This window comes from Lepisosteus oculatus, unplaced genomic scaffold, assembly GCF_040954835.1.
Source record: "Lepisosteus oculatus isolate fLepOcu1 unplaced genomic scaffold, fLepOcu1.hap2 HAP2_SCAFFOLD_52, whole genome shotgun sequence".
Classification (NCBI taxonomy): Eukaryota; Metazoa; Chordata; class Actinopteri; order Semionotiformes; family Lepisosteidae; genus Lepisosteus; species Lepisosteus oculatus.
In genome coordinates, this window is record NW_027168064.1 from 505,923 (window position 1) to 524,518 (window position 18,596).

The following is an 18,596-nucleotide window of genomic DNA, read 5'->3' on the forward strand; positions in this document are numbered from 1 at the left end:
TATACTGTATAAAAGTGCTGATTCTAATGGAATGTGTTCGGCCGGGGATTCAAAAAAATTATTTTTTTTAATTGCGAATCTAAGGAAAATTGCAGTATAACTTTGTTCATGCACAAACAGTGGCATGTTACATTATAATTTGGGTGTCTCCTCTTGCCAGAAAGCTCTAAATTGCATTTTGAGTGCGGTTTTTGACTTTTTCTAAATTGCAACCCATAAATAAAGCTGATACAGTTTAGACTTACTGTATTCTAAACTGTATTACAACATCACATTGGACAATGCAACGTAAATTGCAAAAATGCACTTGGAATCTGTCCAAGCCCTACTACGAAAATTATTTAAACTGCGACACTTATCATTCATCTTTAAATAAACTTTATTTTATATAGCGTTTTAAGCGAATAGATAATTAGATTGCTCATAAACCTAATCGCTTTTTCTACATAAACACAGCGTGATTGCTCTCTGAAAATGCTTTTTTCTTTATATTTAGGCTCAGATTTCAACTATAGATCGTATTATTATGAACTTTCTTGGAAAAATGTCTTTTATGTAAACCATGTTTGCTATTAATTCATTTAGGGCTAAAATACGTTCATTGTCTTCCAATCGAGTCGAGTTGACATTGGAAGCTTGCCACGCCCGGACTGTTACACCAACGCATTAGCATGTTGAAGCGATTTCATTGAGGAGGCCATCTACTAGTTAACACTGTACTTCCTACTTTGAAAATACCTGTGAAATTGGTTTAATTCGTCACAGCCAGCACTCCGGCAGAGAGGGGGGTTGTACTCGTTAATGTCTGATGACATACAAGTGGAAAGATTACAGATTTTAATCGTTTTTTTTCTGAACCAGGGAAAATCTGATCATGTTTCTCTATAACAATAATAAAAAACTTTATTTTCAATTATTTTACATATCCCGCTTGCACATCGCATGACTTTAATAAATCTATTCTTTATTAATACTAAATAAATAATACTAAAAATACTTCAGCAAAGAGGTCACTTGATTTTTGGAATAATTCCAAATAGCACAATGATCCACTGGCATTCCTGAAGTCTGTTTAGTGCATAATCTTCCAAATACAATCACTAAGCAATTATAAGAATTATACCATCCTATTTCTTTGTGATGTCCTGTAAAAACTAAACCTATTTTTATAAGGCTTTTACTCAAAAGATTTCCAAACACACAAAGCATTTGTGAAGTACTATAGTATTTCTAAAGGTTACTGGTACAACATCAATCATTAAAGCTTAACAATAAAGTTTAGATTGCTGACTATGGACTAACTACATTAACTAACTGCAATGCAACAGTATACATTTTACAAGAATATCTGGTTGAATTCTTGCATTTGTAGCCAATTTAATGCGAGAGAAATAAGCCAATTTAATTATTTCACAAAAAATAATGTGATATAAAATGGATGTTTTTAACTTTATTGTAGTGTTTTAGAAACTAATATGTCTTCAAAAATGGTTGTTTTTCACTCCTAGGAATGAAAGCTGTTGTTATATAATGTTTATTTTCAAATTTTGAAAAATCAAAGGATTCTAGCTTTCTCCCCTTGCAGGCATCGGACACAGAGAACCTCATGGTTTTCCTAAAAATCATTTTTTATGTTCCCTGGTGTTCCAAACTTAGTTTTAATCAATTTTAATTTGTTATTATGTTAAAAACAGGGTAATAAATTTCTAATTGGACTATAAATAATGTCATATTGTCTGCTATAAAACTGATGTTTTCAACTCTATTGTAGAGATTCTAGAATCAACTAATAGAGAATTGAAATAAAAAAGGGCATAAGAAAACATTGCCAACAACGACCACAAGATGGAGATATTGTCTAGACATTACCAACAACGACCACAAGATGGAGATATTGTCCAAAGAGGCAAGAAGGGCAAAGCTGCGATAAGGTAAAATCATTTTTTGAAAGAGATTGCTGTCAGAATGCACAACTGAATCCCAAACAGAATCTCTAGTCAAATATGATCATTTGTGAAACAGGCAAATGAGTCTCTCAGGTGCCCATTGCTCATTTTCAGACACATTTATGCAATACTTTCACCATGCGTTGAGCAATAGGGATTAAAGATACCAGAGGTAAGGTTTAAAAGTGATTCTGAGGTGCAACACATCAGCGATACAGCTAGGCATCTGAAATGCGGGGTTTGAGAGCCCTTCAGGGAACACCGTACCCTAAAGGTACCAGAAGTCCACTAGTATAAGCATTAAGTCACTGTCACCCCTGTTACAATGTGATTGCTACATATCTTCATTTCTTTGGTTTTTAAGGAGTAAGAGTGCAGGGGGTCTAAATCTGCGATCCAGTGTGTTGAAGTATTTCACAACACTACCTGTAGCCCGTATGGAAATAAATACTAATTCTGATTATTGCCCTGGGCATGTACCAATAAATCACTGAGCATATATCACTGTGTTGAAGCTAGAGACCTGTATGTAATATTATGGTGCTAAAATGTCATTTTCACATATATTAATGTAATAAATGATTGCTTATGCTTAATAAACAAATCTAATTAAAATAAAAACTTAAGTTTTGTATTTGTTTTGTACCATAGAACATGATTTTCTTTGTATTTCAAGCCCACAAAGTGTCCAAATGATGCACGACATGATATAAGGAAGATTATCACATGAAAAATCGGTATTATCTTTCTCATGAAAATGCATTCCTTTCATTACCTTTTAATTTTTAAAATGAACTCAAGTTGTGTATAATGTAATAATTTAAGTAGAATAGATTCTAATAATATAATGATCCAGTGTGTTGCACTACTTCACTGCTTCACTGTTCTATGCCGTATGGAAATAAATCCTCAGACTGCTTACTGCCCTGGGCTTGTACCAATAAATTACAGGAGCACATCTATATATCACTGCGTTGAAGCAGGAGACAGACAATCACTGCAAACACATCCTAAATACAGTGTTCCAGCACCTTTGACCTCATCCAGAACGTATCATTTCTTGAAAGGGATTGCTGTCTGAATGCACATCTGAATCCCAAACAGAATCTCTAGTAAAATACGATCATTTGTGAAACAGGCAAATGACTGTCTCAGGGGCCCATTACTCATTCTCAAGACACATGTATGCAGTACGTACACCATGCATTGAGCAAAAGGGATCAAAGACACCACAGGTAAGGTTAGAAGTCATTCTGACTATATTCTAAAATATTGGACTCATATTCTTATGATGGCAGACATGATGCTGCGTTTAAAACCGGGGTTAATGGGCATTATATGACTGTCAATTCTGTTTTGTTTTGGAGACACTTGGCTGCCTATATGGTACAGTGCAGCGTGAAGGAAACATTTTCCAAAACTGTGTCAGCTCAAAAGTCGTAAGAGAACCTCTCCAGCTGCTTTAACTCTCTTCATTTTTGTCATTTAATTGTCTGTCGGCACGATGTGGCAGCGTTGCATGACAACCCATCTCACCACGGAAAGGAACCTAACAGCTTTGGTAAGAGAGGAGAAAAGGACCTGGCCAGTAAGGGGCTCGAACCCACGACTTTGGCGTTATTAGCACCATGCTCTAACCAACTGAGCTAACCGGCCTCACGACAGTGATCCTCTCTGTGCAGCGCCTTTTACTTCTATTGACAAATGATAGCGATTCGAAGAGAGATCCTTCAGACCAGCAAGCAAACCCACGGCTATTTCGGTTTTCTATCTAGGCAACGTTGGTGTCTGCAATAGCATACATGAAAGCGTGATGCAATTTCTGTGGGTACATTTGTTGCACGTCATGCACAGTAAGAGTGTTTCTAACACCAAATAAAAAGTCAACAATTAACGATCACGCCTTCTCCTCAGTTAACCCACTGAAACCCTTGCTGTTAACAGTTCTTTACTGCGTGCTTTACGAGCACCTACATATCGTGTCGGTTCTTTCAGCTTTATTCATTAGGTTTTCAAAGGCATAAGTAGAGCACCAGAGGTCTGAAGAACTCATTTCCATGGCAGCAGGGCCAAGTGATTTAGCGTATTTATAGTACCAGGAAAGGAGAAGCGGCACTTCGCCTTTGCCACAGAGGCACAAGGATACGTGTGGCAAACGCCATAGTCGGCAGGATTCAAACCTGCGCAGGGAGTTCTCAACGGATTTCGAGTCCATCGCCTTAACCACTCGGCCACGACTACAGCGAGCTCACCCCCGCCGCATTCCTCCTATAATCTAACACGGAGTGCGAGGTGGCTGCGGAAACGTTTTCAAAGTCGCTCTCTGTTAAAAAAAAATAAATACCTTTGACAAAATACGTGCCGGCAGACAGACATGCCTCAGAGGGTTTAAGGCTGGCTTCACTTTCAAATGATAAAGTCTCCCCGTCCGGATGTCAAAATGCAACTTTGGCAGACAGAAAAAACATCAACAAACCACAAATGTGGACAAGGATTTTACAAGCTGCACCACACTGCACTTTCCAAAGCATTTACATTCCTGTTAGACGCAGGAATTGCCTTTGATTTGCGCGCTTACGAACGCCATGAAAAACGAAACAAAACTAAAGCCCTCAGCTCCTGCACTTGATTATAATGCCGTTACGTGTCGAAGCAGGAATTTATGTCATCCTACCACTGCAACACGGGGAATAGAGGGAAATGAGCACACGCTACGTACGTCTCAATCACTCCCTAGAGTCGTAAGGCGCATTGAAGGGTGCACCCCCATCATTAATCGTTGCGCCTCTGTGAAAGGAAAGCTCTTGAGCAGTCTTTGAAACAGCTCGGATTAAACACTTGATTGCTTCCATGTGCATCTGGAGCCCATTTCTAATTTTCACTTCACGCCGCCCAAAGCATTTCTAAAACATGAGATTCGCGTTTGGGAATGCGCCCTGCCCTACGAATAAAACAGGTCTACGGGTCAGAAACCTGCTCCACGGAAAACAGTTCTGTTGCGCTTTTGATCAAAGGGAGATTCGCTGTTCTTACTTTTTGATGACATAACACCCAAAGGGGCTTCTTTGGAGCTGGATTCCAACCAGCATCCTAAAGTTTCTTGGCGGTATCCTTTACAGTCCTCTGTTCGGTCGACAAGGGACAGAAGGGGGCAGCTTTCCTCACACACACAGTGCAATGTACTGTAGTGTTCCCGTTCATTGAATTCGCAGTTCTGCATCAGACCTCTAACTCGTTTCCTTAGCTTGGATTTAAGCCACGAAGCAGGCTTCTACTGTATAAGGAATCACAAACTATTTGAGAGGCCATCATCCCAGGGGGAACTGACAAAGTCTATCCCTAAACACCTAGCGCAATCTCTCGAGAGACTGTCAAAAATCGCTTTCTCCATTTCCGTTGCAAGTAAGTGAAAATGCGGTCTCAAACCAGAGCCACTTGGCAGCAGCGGCACGTAAATACTGTTACTGTCACTGCTCGATACTGACGTTAGCCTACTATACCATGTTCAGCCACCGCTAGGAAATGTACGGCTCTAGTACTGGAGCAAACAACAGGAGGGCCAAAGGCACACGGGCACACATGTCAGACATGGAGAGTGACGAGAATGGGACTCAAACCCATGCGTGCAGAGTACAGTGGATTAGCAGTCCATTGCCTTAACCACTCGGCCACCTCATCTAGGAAACTGGGCTGTCCAGACATGGGTTGCCGCGCTCCAGATGATCTTTTTCTTTTTTTTCCCTCGTACTCGAGGGTCATTTTCCTGTTCCACATGCGATTTCAACATTTTCCTTGGGAGATGTCAAGCCAGCAACCCACTACTGTGGTTCAGTGGCCATTGTGGAGTTCAGTGGCCCTGCTGTACACAGAATGCACATTGAGCTCCTTGGACATGAAAAGTTCCAGATAAAAGCCATTTGTCATCCTTTCTCTTGGTGTCGATGTTGCTATTGTATGTAAAGGTGGCAACTTGCTCAGCGAACAGGCGGAGCACACACCGAATGCAGATGTGTCTGAGTGGTGTGTCCAAGTGGCTGCAAAACGACAGCACTCCCAGGGCGCCGTGGCTTAGTTGGTTAAAGCGCCTGTCTAGTAAACAGGAAATCCTGGGTCCGAATCCCAGCGGTGCCTTTTTTGTTCTGTGTTCTTGAACAGAACTGGTCATTATGGACAACCGCCTACAGCTAGACTTAATTAAATGCAAGTATTCATTTCCTGTCTTTAACGCGACTTGTTTTTCTTAAAATGGATGCAACTTGCAAAACATGAAATACAAACCTTGCTAATCAGCGCAATCGGCTGGCAAAAAAAAAGAAGTCAGCAATGTTTTTTTTCTTTAACCTTAACCCTGCTAATGGAGAAGAGTTAAACAACTGAGTCTATGCAGCTTAAACGGTCCGCACGTCGGGTTCTTAGCTGAAAGGGTGGTAAATCCCGCTCACCCCAGTCCTTAATCTTTTAAAAGGATACAAAATTGAACCTAGTCGCCACATCACATACATCCTGTTCAATAATAAAAAGGTAACATCTATCCTCGCTCCAGAGTAAATCTCACGTTGAGGGCACCTTTTTTTTTCACTTTACCGTGAATCGAGCTCGGCTGCACAGAGGAGAGAGCAGAGCAATGAGGTCACGGGGACAGGGGAGTCACACGCTGGCGGTTTGAATACGCGGAAGATCACTGAGGGATCCACAGTATATGGACCCTCCGTGCGCCATCAGTCCGCACTCCGGACTCTGAATCCTGCCATCCGAGTTAAGATCTCGGCGGAACCTGAGGCGCAGTTCCTTCTTAAAACGTAATCTGGTGAGCATTTCTAGAATCGTACTTGTATAGATGCAGCCTTTAATGTGTTGCTAGGTTAAAATTGATGACTTCTTGTATTTCAGTAGGCAACTGCCCTCTTGATTTCAGATTTAATTTCTTTATTACAGGGGCGCTTTTATGAAGACAGAGTCATGTTCAGGTACTTTGCTTGATGGAGGAAGCTCATTTCAGACTCTGTGATCTGCTCACCTGGAAAGGTCTGCTGTACTACTACAAGAGAGAAGTAGAGTCTGGAAGAAGGGACAATTTTATGATTCTTTGGAAGGTAGGTTTTTTTTTCTTTGAAATCGAAATGAATCAGAATATCAGTGCAAAAGACAAACTCTTGGTTTGGTTTAAAGAGATATGGTTTTAAAATAGACAAAATGTAGAAAACAGGTGTTTCTCACTTTTGGAAAAGAATGGACCGGGGGTAATAGTTTACTAGTTGCAGTGCTGAGCTCATCGGGTTGCAGTCCCGCAATGGATAACGCGTTTGACTATGGATCAGGAGATTGTAAGTTTGACTCCTGCCTGGCTCGGGTCGTTTTTAAACGCATCGGGCTACTCCCCTAAGTAGTCTGTGCTACTTACTGCATTGTAATCGTACTCAGTAAGAGATTTCCTTCATGTAAATGAACTGCACCTGACAGCTTTAGAAAATCACCTGGGCTCAGTACGGTGCTGAGAGCTCAGCGTTGCTGTTGTTCTAATTAGCACGCACTGCATCGGCTATGAACCCGAACTTTTCAATTATTCCGATCATTAAGTCAACACGTAGTCCACATGAAAGGTAGAAACATTCTCTTGTCTGTCTCTTGTTTGTATAGAACTGAATGTCCCTGACAATGTACTGTTAGTTTTAATTGAAGAACGGCATTTGTCAAATATATCAGACACGTTTACGTAACTGCTCATGCGACACTCAGTTGTAATTAGTCAAGAAATAAAGTCGAACAACAGCTGCGGGTTTGATTCTGAACGTATCAGATTGGAGCGCCTTTTACTTCAATTGACAAATGATAGAGATTCGAAGAGAGATCCTTCAGACCAGCAAGCAAACCCACGGCTATTTCGGTTTTCTATCTAGGCAACGTTGGTGTCTGCAATAGCATACATGAAAGCGTGATGCAATTTCTGTGGCTACATTTGTTGCACGTCATGCACAGTAAGAATGTTTCTAACACCAAATACAAAGTCAACAATTAGCGATCACACCTTCTCCTCAGTTAACCCACTGAAACCCTTGCTGTTAACAGTTCTTTAATGCGTGCTTTACGAGCACCTACATATTGTGTCGGTTCTTTCAGTTTTATTCATTAGGTTTTCAAAGGCATAAGTAGAACACCAGAGGTGCAAACGCAAGATGTGTGGTTATCTGAAGAACTCATTTCCATGGCAGCAGGGCCAAGCGATTTAGCGTTTTTATAGTACCAGGAAAGGAGAAGCGGCACCACGCTTTTGCCGCGCAGGCACAAGGAGACGTGCGGCAGACGCCATAGTCTGCAGGATTCAAACCTACGCGGGGAGTCCCCAACGGATTTCGAGTCCATCGCCTTAACCACTCGGCCACGACTACAGCGAGTTCGCCATCGACGCATTCCTCCTTTAATCTAACACGGAGTGCGACGTGGCTGCGGAAACCTTTTCAAAGTCGCTCTCCGTTAAAAAAAAAAAAATACCTTTGACAAAATACGTGCCAGCAGACAGACACGCCTCAGAGGGTTTAAGGCTGGCTTCACGTTCAAATGATAAAGTCTCCCCGTCCGGATGTCAAAATGCAGCTTTGGCAGACAGAACAAACATCAACAAACCACAAATGTGGATAAGGATTTTACAAGCTGCACCACACTGCACTTTCCAAAGCATTTACATTCCTGTTAGACGCAGGAATTGCCTTTGATTTGCGTGCTTACAAACGCCATGGAAAACGAAACAAAACAAAAGCCCTCAGCTCCTGCACTTGATTATAACGCCGTTACGTGTCGAAGCAGAAATTTACGTCATCCTACCACTGCAACACGGGGAATAGAGGGAAATGAGCACACGCTACGAATCGTCTCAATCACTCCCTAGAGTCGTAAGGCGCATTGAAGGGTGCACCCCCATCATTAATCATTGCACCTCTGTGAAAGGAAAGCTCTTGAGCAGTCTTTGAAACAGCTCGGATGAAACACTTGATGGCTTCCATGTGCATCTGGAGCCCATTTCTTATTTTCACTTCACGCCGCCCAAAGCATTTCTAAAACAGGAGATTCGCATTTGGGAATGCGCCCTGCCCTACAAATAAAACAGGTCTACGGGTCTGAAACCTGCTCCACGGAAAACAGTTCTGTTGCGCTTTTGATCAAAGGGAGAGTCGCTGTTCTTACTTTTTGATGACATAACACCCAAAGGGGCTTCTTTGGAGCTGTATTCCAACCAGCATCCTAAAGTTTCTTGGCGGTATCCTTTACAGTCCTCTGTTCGGTCGACAAGGGACAGAAGGGGGCAGCTTTCCTCACACATACAGTCCAATGTACTGTACTGTTCCCGTTCATTGAATTCGCAGTTCTGCATCAGACCTCTAACTCGTTTCCTTAGCTTGGATTTAAGCCACGAAGCAGGCTTCTACTGTATAAACGTCTAGAGGAATCACAAACTATTTGAGAGGCCATCATCCCAGGGGGAACTGACAAAGTCTATCCCTAAACACCTAGTGCAGTCTCTCGAGAGACTGTCAAAAATCGCTTTCTCCGTTTGCGTTGCAAGTAAGTGAAAACGCGGTCTCAACCCAGAGCCACTTGGCAGCAGCGGCATGTAAATACTGTTACTGTGACTGCTCGATACCGACGTTAGCCTACTATAACATGTTCAGCCACCGCTAGAAAATGTACAGCTCTAGTACCGGAGCAAAGAACAGGAGGGCCAACACCGAACGGGCACACGTGTCAGACATGGAGAGCGACAAGGATGGGATTCGACCCCATGCCTTAACCACTCGGCCACCTCGTCAACAAAACTGGGCTGTCCTGACATGGGTTGGCGCACTCCAGTTGATCTTTTTCTTTTTTTTCCCTCATACTCGAGGGTCATTTTCCTGTTCCACATGCGATTTCAACATTTTCCTTGGGAGATGTCAAGCCAGCAAGCCACTGCTGTGGTTCAGTGGCCAGTGTGGAGTTCAGTGGCCCTGCTGTACACAGAAAGCACATTGAGCTCCTTGGACATGAAAAGTCCAATAAAAGCCATTTGTCATCCTTTCTCTTGGTGTCGATGTTGCTATTGTATGTAAAGGTGGCAACTTGCTCAGCGAGCAGGCGGAGCACACACCGAATGCAGATGTGTCTGAGTGGTGTGTCCAAGTGGCTGCAAAAGGACAGCACTTCCGGGGCGCCGTGGCTTAGTTGGTTAAAGCGCCTGTCTAGTAAACAGGAAATCCTGGGTCCGAATCCCAGCGGTGCCTTTTTTTGTTCTGTGTTCTCAAACAGAACTGGTCATTATGGACAACCGCATACGTCTAGACTTAATTAAATGCAAGTATTCATTTCCTGTCTTGAACGACTTGTTTTTCTTAAAATGGATGCAACTTGCAAAACATGAAATACAAACCTCGCTAATCAGCGCTCGCAGCTGGCAAAAAAAAAAGAAGTCAGCAATGTTTTTTTCTTTAACCTTAAGCCTGCTAATGGAGAAGAACCTAGTCGCCATATCACATACATCCGTTTCAACGATAAGAAGGTAACAACTATCCTCACTCCAGAGTAAATCTCACGTTGAGGGCATATTTTTTTCCACTTTACCATGAGTCGGGCTCAGCTGCACAGAGGCGAGAGCAGAGCAATGAGGTCACGGGGACAGGGGAGTCACACGCTGGCGGTTTGAACACGCGGAAGAACACTGAGGGATCCACAGTATGTGGACCCTCCGTGCGCCATCATTCCACACCAGACTCTGAATCCTGCCATCCGAGTTAAGATCTCGGCGGAACCTGAGGCGCAGTTCTTTCTTAAAACGTAATCTGGTGAGCATTTCTAGAATCGTACTTGTATAGATGCAGCCTTTAATGTGTTGCTAGGTTAAAATTTATGACTTCTTGAACTTCAGTAGGCAACTGCCCTCTTGATTTCGGATTTAATTTCTTTATTACAGGGGCGCTTTTATGATGAAAGAGTCATGTTCAGGTACTTTGCTTGATGGAGGAAGCTCATTTTGGACTCTGTGATCTGCTCACCTGGAAAGGTCTGCTGTACTACTACAAGAGAGAAGTAGAGTCTGGAGGAAGGGACAATTTTATGATGCTTTGGAAGGTAATGTTTCTTTTTTCTTTGAAATCGAAATGAATCAGAATATCAGTGCAAAAGACAAACTCTTGTTTTGGTTTAAAGAGATATGGTTTTAAAACAGACAAAATGTAGAAAACAGGTGTTTTTCACTTTTGGAAAAGAATGGACCGGGGGTAATATTTTACTAGTTGCAGTGCTAAGCTCACTGGGTTACAGTCCTGCAGTGTCACACCAGGGCCAGTGGCGCAATGGATAACGCGTCTGACTACGGATCAGGAGATTGCAGGTTCGACTCCTGCTGGCTCGGGTCATTTTTAAACACATCAGCCTACTCCCTAAGTAGCCTGTGCTACTTACTGCATTGTAATCGTACCCAGTAAGAGATTTCCTTCATGTAAATGAACTGCACCTGACAGCTTTAGAAAAACACCTGGGCTCAGTACGGTGCTGAGAGCTCAAGTTGTGTATAATGTAATAATTTAAGTAGAATAGATTCTAATAATATAATGATCCAGTGTGTTGCACTACTTCACTGCTTCACTGCTCTATGTCGTCTGGAAATAAATCCTCAGACTGCTTACTGCCCTGGGCATGTACCAGTAAATTACAGGAACACATCTATATATCATTGCGTTGAAGCAGGAGACACAATCACTGCAAACACATCCTAAATACAGTGTTCCAGCACCTTTGACCTCATCCAGAACGTATCATTTCTTGAAAGGAATTGCTGTCCGAATGCACATCTGAATCCCAAACAGAATCTCTAGTAAAATACGATCATTTGTGAAACAGGTAAATGTCTCAGGGGCCCATTCCTCATTCTCAAGACACATGTATGCAGTACGTACACCATGCATTGAGCAATAGGTATTAAAGACACCACAGGTAAGGTTAGAAGACATTCTGACTATATTCTAAAATATTGGACTTATATTCTTATGATGGCAGACATGATACTGTGTTTAAAACCGGGGTTAATGGACATTATATGACTGTCAATTCTGTTTTGTTTTGGAGACTCTTGGCTGCCTATGTGGTACAGTGCAGCGTGAAGAAAACATTTTCCAAAACTGTGTCAGCTCAAAAGTTGTAAGAAAACCTCTCCAGCTGCTTTAACTCTCTTCATTTTTGTCATTTAATTGTCTGTCGGCACTATGTGGTAGCGTTGCATCACAACCCATCTCACCACGGAAAGGAACCTAACAGCTTTTGTAAGAGAGGAGAAAAGGACCTGGCCCGTACGGGGCTCGAACCCCAGCCTTGGCGTTATTAGTACCACGCCAAAAAAAAAAAAGCGTCGACATTACCTCTTTCAAAAGGCTTCACGTTCCTAGTCACATTCCATGGCTCATTGAACCCTGGCTGTTTCCTCCAGCGGTATAGTATTGCAGTTAGACATCACGATGCCTGCAAGACTATGTCGCGCTCTGACGAGACTGTCAAAAATTGCTTTCGCCGATTGTATTGCAAACCGGCGGAAGCGGGGTATTGGGAAAAGTTTTCAACTAGCAATAATCGCGCCTCGGCTAAACCTCACAGGCTACGATACTGCCAATGCGCAAAGCTGACGGTTGCCAGGCAACCGCGGGGATCCTATGGAAATCGTTATCAATCGTCTCATGGCATGTCGTTGCTGTAACGCTTCATATTTGTCGTCTTCTTCTTCTAGCTTGAGGTTTTAAAGAATTTCATGACAGACAAGGGCTCCGTCGGGAACAAAGGGCGTTGTGAGAAAACCGTTGCTTATTTTCAGCAGCAGAAATACAACCCTTTAAATACAAGATGACAGAACAATGACGAAGGGCATGCCGGGAGGAACTCATGCACTACAGAGGAAAGGGGGCGGGCACGTACAGTTCACATTCAAGCCACAAGTACTCTTCTCGGATGTTGCACAAACAAATCCAAACGTCCTGAAAGCATTGCAGCATGTTTGTGTCCCACTTCCCGTGGCTGCAGGACGACTGACACGAAGGGACAAACACAATCTGTGGCGTTTAGCGTGACATAGTCTTGCAGGCATCGTGCTGTCTCACTGCAATACTATACCGCTGGAGGAAACAGCCCGGGTTCGATGAGTCTTGGAATGTGACTAGGAAAGTGAAGCCTTTTGAAAGAGGTAAAGCACTGCACAACGGAATTGAGGGAGAATCTTACAGGGGATTCTGAGCGGTGTCTGCATACACGCAGTCCGATACGGGTGCTGAAAGCTTGAGCTACTCTTAATGTCATGCTGCCTTTCCTCGGAGTAAATCTGTTACATTGAAAGAATGCTTCTCGCAGGTTCAAAAAGGGACCCTTGTTAATTGGAGAAATCAATGATTTCGAATGAATTCTGTATGCGTTAAAAGACAGCTATACACAGAAAACATGCAGGACACTGCTCATGATGTTTCCCGAGCCGAAACACAGTGCGTTTTTCAAAGCCATCTGACAAAGCCCGCCCACTGAAAACTGCAGCAGATCGTGTAAAGACGTTCAACTTTGTAACTACTGCACGCACAGGAAGCAGAATAAATTCCTCTTTTCAAACTGTCAAAGGTTTGCTTTGTGAACGCTGCAGGACATCGCACAATCTCTTTTGAACGGGGACAAACAATTTCTTATGGGGCGCAGTAAGTACAGACGTTTAAAGAGCTCCACTCATGCCGACGATGCAGCATGAAGAAGCGCAACCTAACGTTTGACAGACAAAAGCCGGGCGCCGCTACGAGCAATATGAAATCAAACTGACAGCACACGGCGTTTCGCGCCGACTCAAAAGTGATCTCGACAGACGCTGTTCTCTGCATAACGCTGAAAGAGCGTAACAAGCTTGTTTCTTTCTACCATGATGTTACCATGACAAAATCTGTCTTTAAACACCTTGCTCAAAAATTGCTTTCGCCGATTGTATTGGAAACCGGCGGAAGCGGGGTATTGGGAAAAGTTTTCAACTAGCAATAATCGCGCCTCGGCTAAACCTCACAGGCTACGATACTGCCACTGCGCAAAGCTGACGGTAGCCAGGCAACCGCGGGGATCCTATGGAAATCGTTATCAATCGTCTCATGGCATGTCGTTGCTGTAACGCTTCATATTTGCGGCCGGACACTTCCCGCCCCCCAAAGAAAAGAGCGCCAATCAGACAGGCTGAGACCGAGGACTCGCAGAGCAGAAGGCCACAGTCGCCGTAATAAGAGCGATTGTGAGCGGTTTTGTTTTCTCTCTTTGACCAGCCCAGCTGCGCCCCACCCAAAGGCAGGGAAGCACAAAAATTGTATGGAACTCATTCATGCTCCTCTCCATGGAAATCTTTAGTAAAAGGCAAAAGATTTGTACGAGATGAAGAGAAACCAGAGTGCGTGGCTGGACAGCTGCAGGAGCCCAGGCCGCCTTCAAGTCCTCTGCCCTGCCGGTCGTGGTTGGCAATGCACCTGGCCTTACAAACGAGCCAGTGGGGCCCGTTCAGCTCCGGGCTCATCGCCTGCGGCTCTCTGCTTATCTGGCAGGGGAGATACCTTGATCAGCCTGTAGTTGGAGTAGTTGGATTGTTTTCTTGTTTTGTGGAAGCAGTGTTTGTTTTGCAGTTTGAGATGGCAACCTTTGGATCCCGCAAGAATGCTGTACGTTTTGAGCTTTTGGATGACCTCTTCATGGATCGTATGCAGTTCAGCAGAAAAGTGTTACAGAAGGAACTTGGTTTTGAACCTCGGCACTTGTATTTCATCTTCGCTCTCCCAGGTCAGAAAGCATTTGAGGTTGTTTTTGCTACCTATTCTCTGTTTGAACAATGTGTGGATGTGTTTGAGGCAAAAAGAGGGAAAGTTCCTGCCCTTGAGAAGATCAACTTGCAGCCTCTGACACAGAGAGAGAGGTTGTTATGTTCTCGGAAATGGCAAAGACGGAGGACATTCACACCTGGCTTAAGCAGTACTGCACCATCCACCATGGAACTGAGGTTAGAGATGTTGACGGTATAAAAACAGGAGCAAGGAAATTCGAGGTTCGCTTGCTACCGGACAATGTCAATGGAGGCTTAAGGCACCTGCCCTCTACAATCCAGCTGGGCGCCTGCAATGGCTATGTTTTTTATGTGGGACAACCAAAGGTGTGTCGGCGCTGTGGTGCTGTGGGACACCTGGCATCGTCCTGCACTGTGAAATGCTGCAAGACCTGTGGCAAACAGGGACATTAAGCCTCTGACTGTTCAATGCTGCCAAAGTGCAATTTATGTGGCTCGGAAGGACACGTTTTTAAGAACTGCCCTCACGCCTACGCCTATAAACTCAAAATGAGAAAGGATGAGGCAGTGCTTGTTTCAGCCAAACCGGCCTGAAAAAGCCAAAGCAAACAACAAGTCAAACAAAGAACCCTTGTTGGACAAAGAGTCTCAGCCTCCAGCCAGGATCAGTCCTGCTGTGGCTCCGGGGCCGGTGGAAGAGAAATCCACTACGCCCCCACAACCGCAGACTGCACCAGACAAGCACGAGGGTTTGAAAACCCCAGAGAACAGCGAGGACCCCTCCCCCACTCCTGCTCCTCAGAACGAGGGCCAGTGTGGGGCCCCCCGGTGGAGCGGGTCCAGCGAGGATACCCAGGATTCAGCGGAGCTGCTTTTCTCAGACTCTGCAAGTGCTACAGATGCCCTCCTCTCCTCCATCCAGTCCATCACGGAGGATCTGCAACAGCTGGTGGTTGAGGGGGAAGAGGAGACTGGTGCATCGGCTGCACCCCTTTCCCCTCGGTGCTCCCAGGAGCTGGACTTGAGGAAAAGGAAAAATGACTCTGTTTTCTCCCCGAGCGAGGAGGAAGGAGAGCATGGCGATGGGGACAGCTGGAACCCCTCCACCCCTCCTTCTACCCCCTTCCTTGAAATGGACTCCGTGAACGCTTTTACTGCTGCCACCCTGATGAAGGCTCATTCAGAGGATGGCTGGCAGGAAATTGGTAAGAAGAAAAAGAAAAAGAGAAGGTAACAGGTGAGACCGAAGAGAAATGTGTTTTGTAAAGACTGGTTCCACTTTCTTATGTAATATGGCTCTAAACATAATTTCTCTTAACACCAGAGGTATCAATGACAGAGTTAAATGCCAGTGTGTCTTTGATTACCTCCAGCAGAGAGAGGGAGATGTGTTGATGTTGCAGGAGTGTGCTTTAGCCTATCAAGAGAGGTATAAAAGCTTTGAAGATAGGTGGGATAAAGGGCCTTCTGTTTGGTCAGGGGACAATAACAACAGAGCCTCTGGCGTGGCCATTCTTTTCAAAGGATGGGCTTTCAAATTGAAAAGTATTCAGAGGGTCATAGATGGCAGGTTGCTGTGTGTGGATGTGGAATGGGGGACCGTTAACCTGCCGCTAATCAATGTGTATTGTCCTACTGACGTGGGAGGAAGGGTGGAGCTACTCAAGGCACTCTCTCCCCTATTGTTAAGTAGCACAGACGTGATAGTGGGAGGGGATTTTAATTGTATCTTAGAGCACACAGACAGGCAGTCTAGCTCTCCGATAAAATTGGATTCCAGCTCACTGGCCCTGCAAAACTTAGTTCAAGACTTTAAACTCTCAGACACATATAGATGTATATATCCCACAACAGCAGGATATACATGGTCAGGGAGGAATAGCAGCTCCAGAATTGACTATTGCTTTGTCTCAGAGAGAGTGAAAGTTGTTGGGGTCACTCTTCAGCCTGTCTTCTTCTCAGATCATCAGGCTTTAGGGTGTAGAGTGGAACTCCAGGGCGGGACTGTCTTTGGCCCAGGCCTCTGGAAACTCAACACAAAGCTGCTAGAGAACGAGGGGGTAGTATCCCGCTACAAGGAGAAACTATCACAGTGGCTGTCCTTGCAGTGTCTGTACGGGTCAGTAGGAGAGTGGTGGGAGGAGGTGAAGATGAGGACAAAGGCCTTTTTCATGGCTGAGGGAAGGAAGGCTGCTGCCAGACGGAGAGGAGTGCTAGCCAGGAAACAGAGGCAGCTGCAGCGTCTCTACACGATGCTGCACAGTGGCTTCGATGTGCTCGAGGATATCACCCTTTTAAAAAAGGACATCCGGAGCATAGCCAAGAAAGTAGTCGAGGAGTGCTGTTAAGAAGCAGAGTGCAGTTCTTGGAAGAAAATGAGAAGTGTACTCGCTTCTTTTTCAGGAAAGTGGTAGGCTCCAAGTCTGTCATGGAAAGTGTAGTTGATGAGGAGGGACGAGAGAGAACAGAGCCGAGTGCTATCCTCTCCTGCACCGAGGCCTTCTACTCAAGACTGTACAGCTCTACAGAGGTAAAGGATGAAGAAATTCATTTTTTTACCTCAAAGCTAGAAAACGTTTTGAGTGAAGAAGATAGGGAAGTACTTGAGAGGGATTTGACAGTAGAAGAGCTGAGACAGGCTATGGAGAGCTTACAGAAGGGGAAAACTCCGGGTGCTGACGGGCTCCCTAAAGAATTTTATTGCACCTTTTGGGATCTGCTTCAGGATCCGCTACTGCTCCTATTCGAGGAAAGCTATAAGACAGAATTGCTGCCTGACTCTTTAAGAGAAGGCACTATCTCTCTCTTGTTTAAGAAAGGAGCAAAGAATGACATAAAGAACTGGAGACCCCTCAGCCTGTTAGGCGTGGACACTAAGATCCTGTCCAAAGCCCTTTTCCTGCGCCTACAAAATGTAGTGGCCTCACTGGTAGGGAAAGAACAGACTTGTGGGATAGTAGGACGCCTGATGAGCGACAACCTGGCCTTGTTGAGGGATGTCTGTCTGTACTCAGAGGATCGCTCCCTCCCTCTGTGCGTTTTAGGTGTAGACCTAGAAAAGGCCTTTGACCGCCTAAACCGGCAGTACTTAACATCGGTACTTGAGCACATGAATTTTGGCCCCATCATGAGAAAGTGGATTAACCTGCTGTACACAGGTAGCAACAGCAGAGTAATGGTTAATGGCAATAGATCACACCCCTTTGAAGTCTGTTCAGTAGTGAGGCAGGGCTGCCCATTATCCCCTTTGTTATTCGTTTTGGCTACGGAGCCCTTAGCCTGTGCCTTGCGCCAGGATCAGGCCATTAATGGGATACCAGTGCCTGGAAGTGGGGGAGGAGAGGTAAAGACATCTCTATACATGGATGACGTCACCCTGCTCCTCTCTGACAGTACCTCAATTAGCAGAGCTCTGCAGTGTTGTGAGCGTTTCTCTTTGGCTTCCTCTGCAAAAATTAACAAATCTAAGAATGAGATTTTTTATCAGAACTGGAGGGAGCCAAAAGAAGGACATGATCTCAGGCTGCAAGAGAAGAGAATTAAGGTCCTGGAGAATTAATTCCTGGCTTGGCATCTCCCAAGGAAAATGTTGAAATCGCACGTGGAACAGGAAAATGACCCTCGAGTACGAGGGAAAAAAAAGAAAAAGATCATCTGGAGCGCGCCAACCCATGTCCGGACAGCCCAGATCCCTCGACGAGGTGGCCGAGTGGTTAAGGCGATGGACTGCTAATCCGTTGTGCTCTGCACGCATGGGTTCGAATCCCATCCTCGTCGCGCTCCATGTCTGACACGTGTGCCCGTTCGGCGTTGGCCCTCCTGTCATTTGCTCCGGTTCTAGAGCCGTGCAT

General features: G+C 44.5%; 8 non-coding genes across 8 annotated transcripts; 3 read left to right on the top strand and 5 right to left on the bottom strand.

Moving 5' to 3' along the window:
- Positions 1–4,105: 4,105 nt before the first annotated feature.
- Positions 4,106–4,187, bottom strand: trnas-cga (transfer RNA serine (anticodon CGA)). Its single transcript has one exon. It is a non-coding gene; the product is annotated as a tRNA-Ser (tRNA).
- Positions 4,188–6,003: 1,816 nt separating this feature from the next.
- trnat-agu (transfer RNA threonine (anticodon AGU)) lies at positions 6,004–6,077 on the top strand. The gene has a single exon. It is a non-coding gene; the product is annotated as a tRNA-Thr (tRNA).
- A 2,173-nt stretch (positions 6,078–8,250) lies between these two features.
- Positions 8,251–8,332, bottom strand: trnas-cga (transfer RNA serine (anticodon CGA)). The gene has a single exon. It is a non-coding gene; the product is annotated as a tRNA-Ser (tRNA).
- A 1,792-nt stretch (positions 8,333–10,124) lies between these two features.
- Positions 10,125–10,198, top strand: trnat-agu (transfer RNA threonine (anticodon AGU)). The gene has a single exon. It is a non-coding gene; the product is annotated as a tRNA-Thr (tRNA).
- Positions 10,199–12,445: 2,247 nt separating this feature from the next.
- LOC138230855 (U4 spliceosomal RNA) lies at positions 12,446–12,587 on the bottom strand. The gene has a single exon (XR_011186449.1). It is a non-coding gene; the product is annotated as a U4 spliceosomal RNA (small nuclear RNA).
- Positions 12,588–13,873: 1,286 nt separating this feature from the next.
- On the bottom strand, positions 13,874–14,018 carry LOC138230875 (U4 spliceosomal RNA). Its single transcript, XR_011186469.1, has one exon. It is a non-coding gene; the product is annotated as a U4 spliceosomal RNA (small nuclear RNA).
- Positions 14,019–14,248: 230 nt separating this feature from the next.
- Positions 14,249–14,365, bottom strand: LOC138230922 (U5 spliceosomal RNA). The gene has a single exon (XR_011186510.1). It is a non-coding gene; the product is annotated as a U5 spliceosomal RNA (small nuclear RNA).
- A 4,075-nt stretch (positions 14,366–18,440) lies between these two features.
- Positions 18,441–18,522, top strand: trnas-gcu (transfer RNA serine (anticodon GCU)). The gene has a single exon. It is a non-coding gene; the product is annotated as a tRNA-Ser (tRNA).
- The last annotated feature ends 74 nt before the right edge of the window (positions 18,523–18,596 follow it).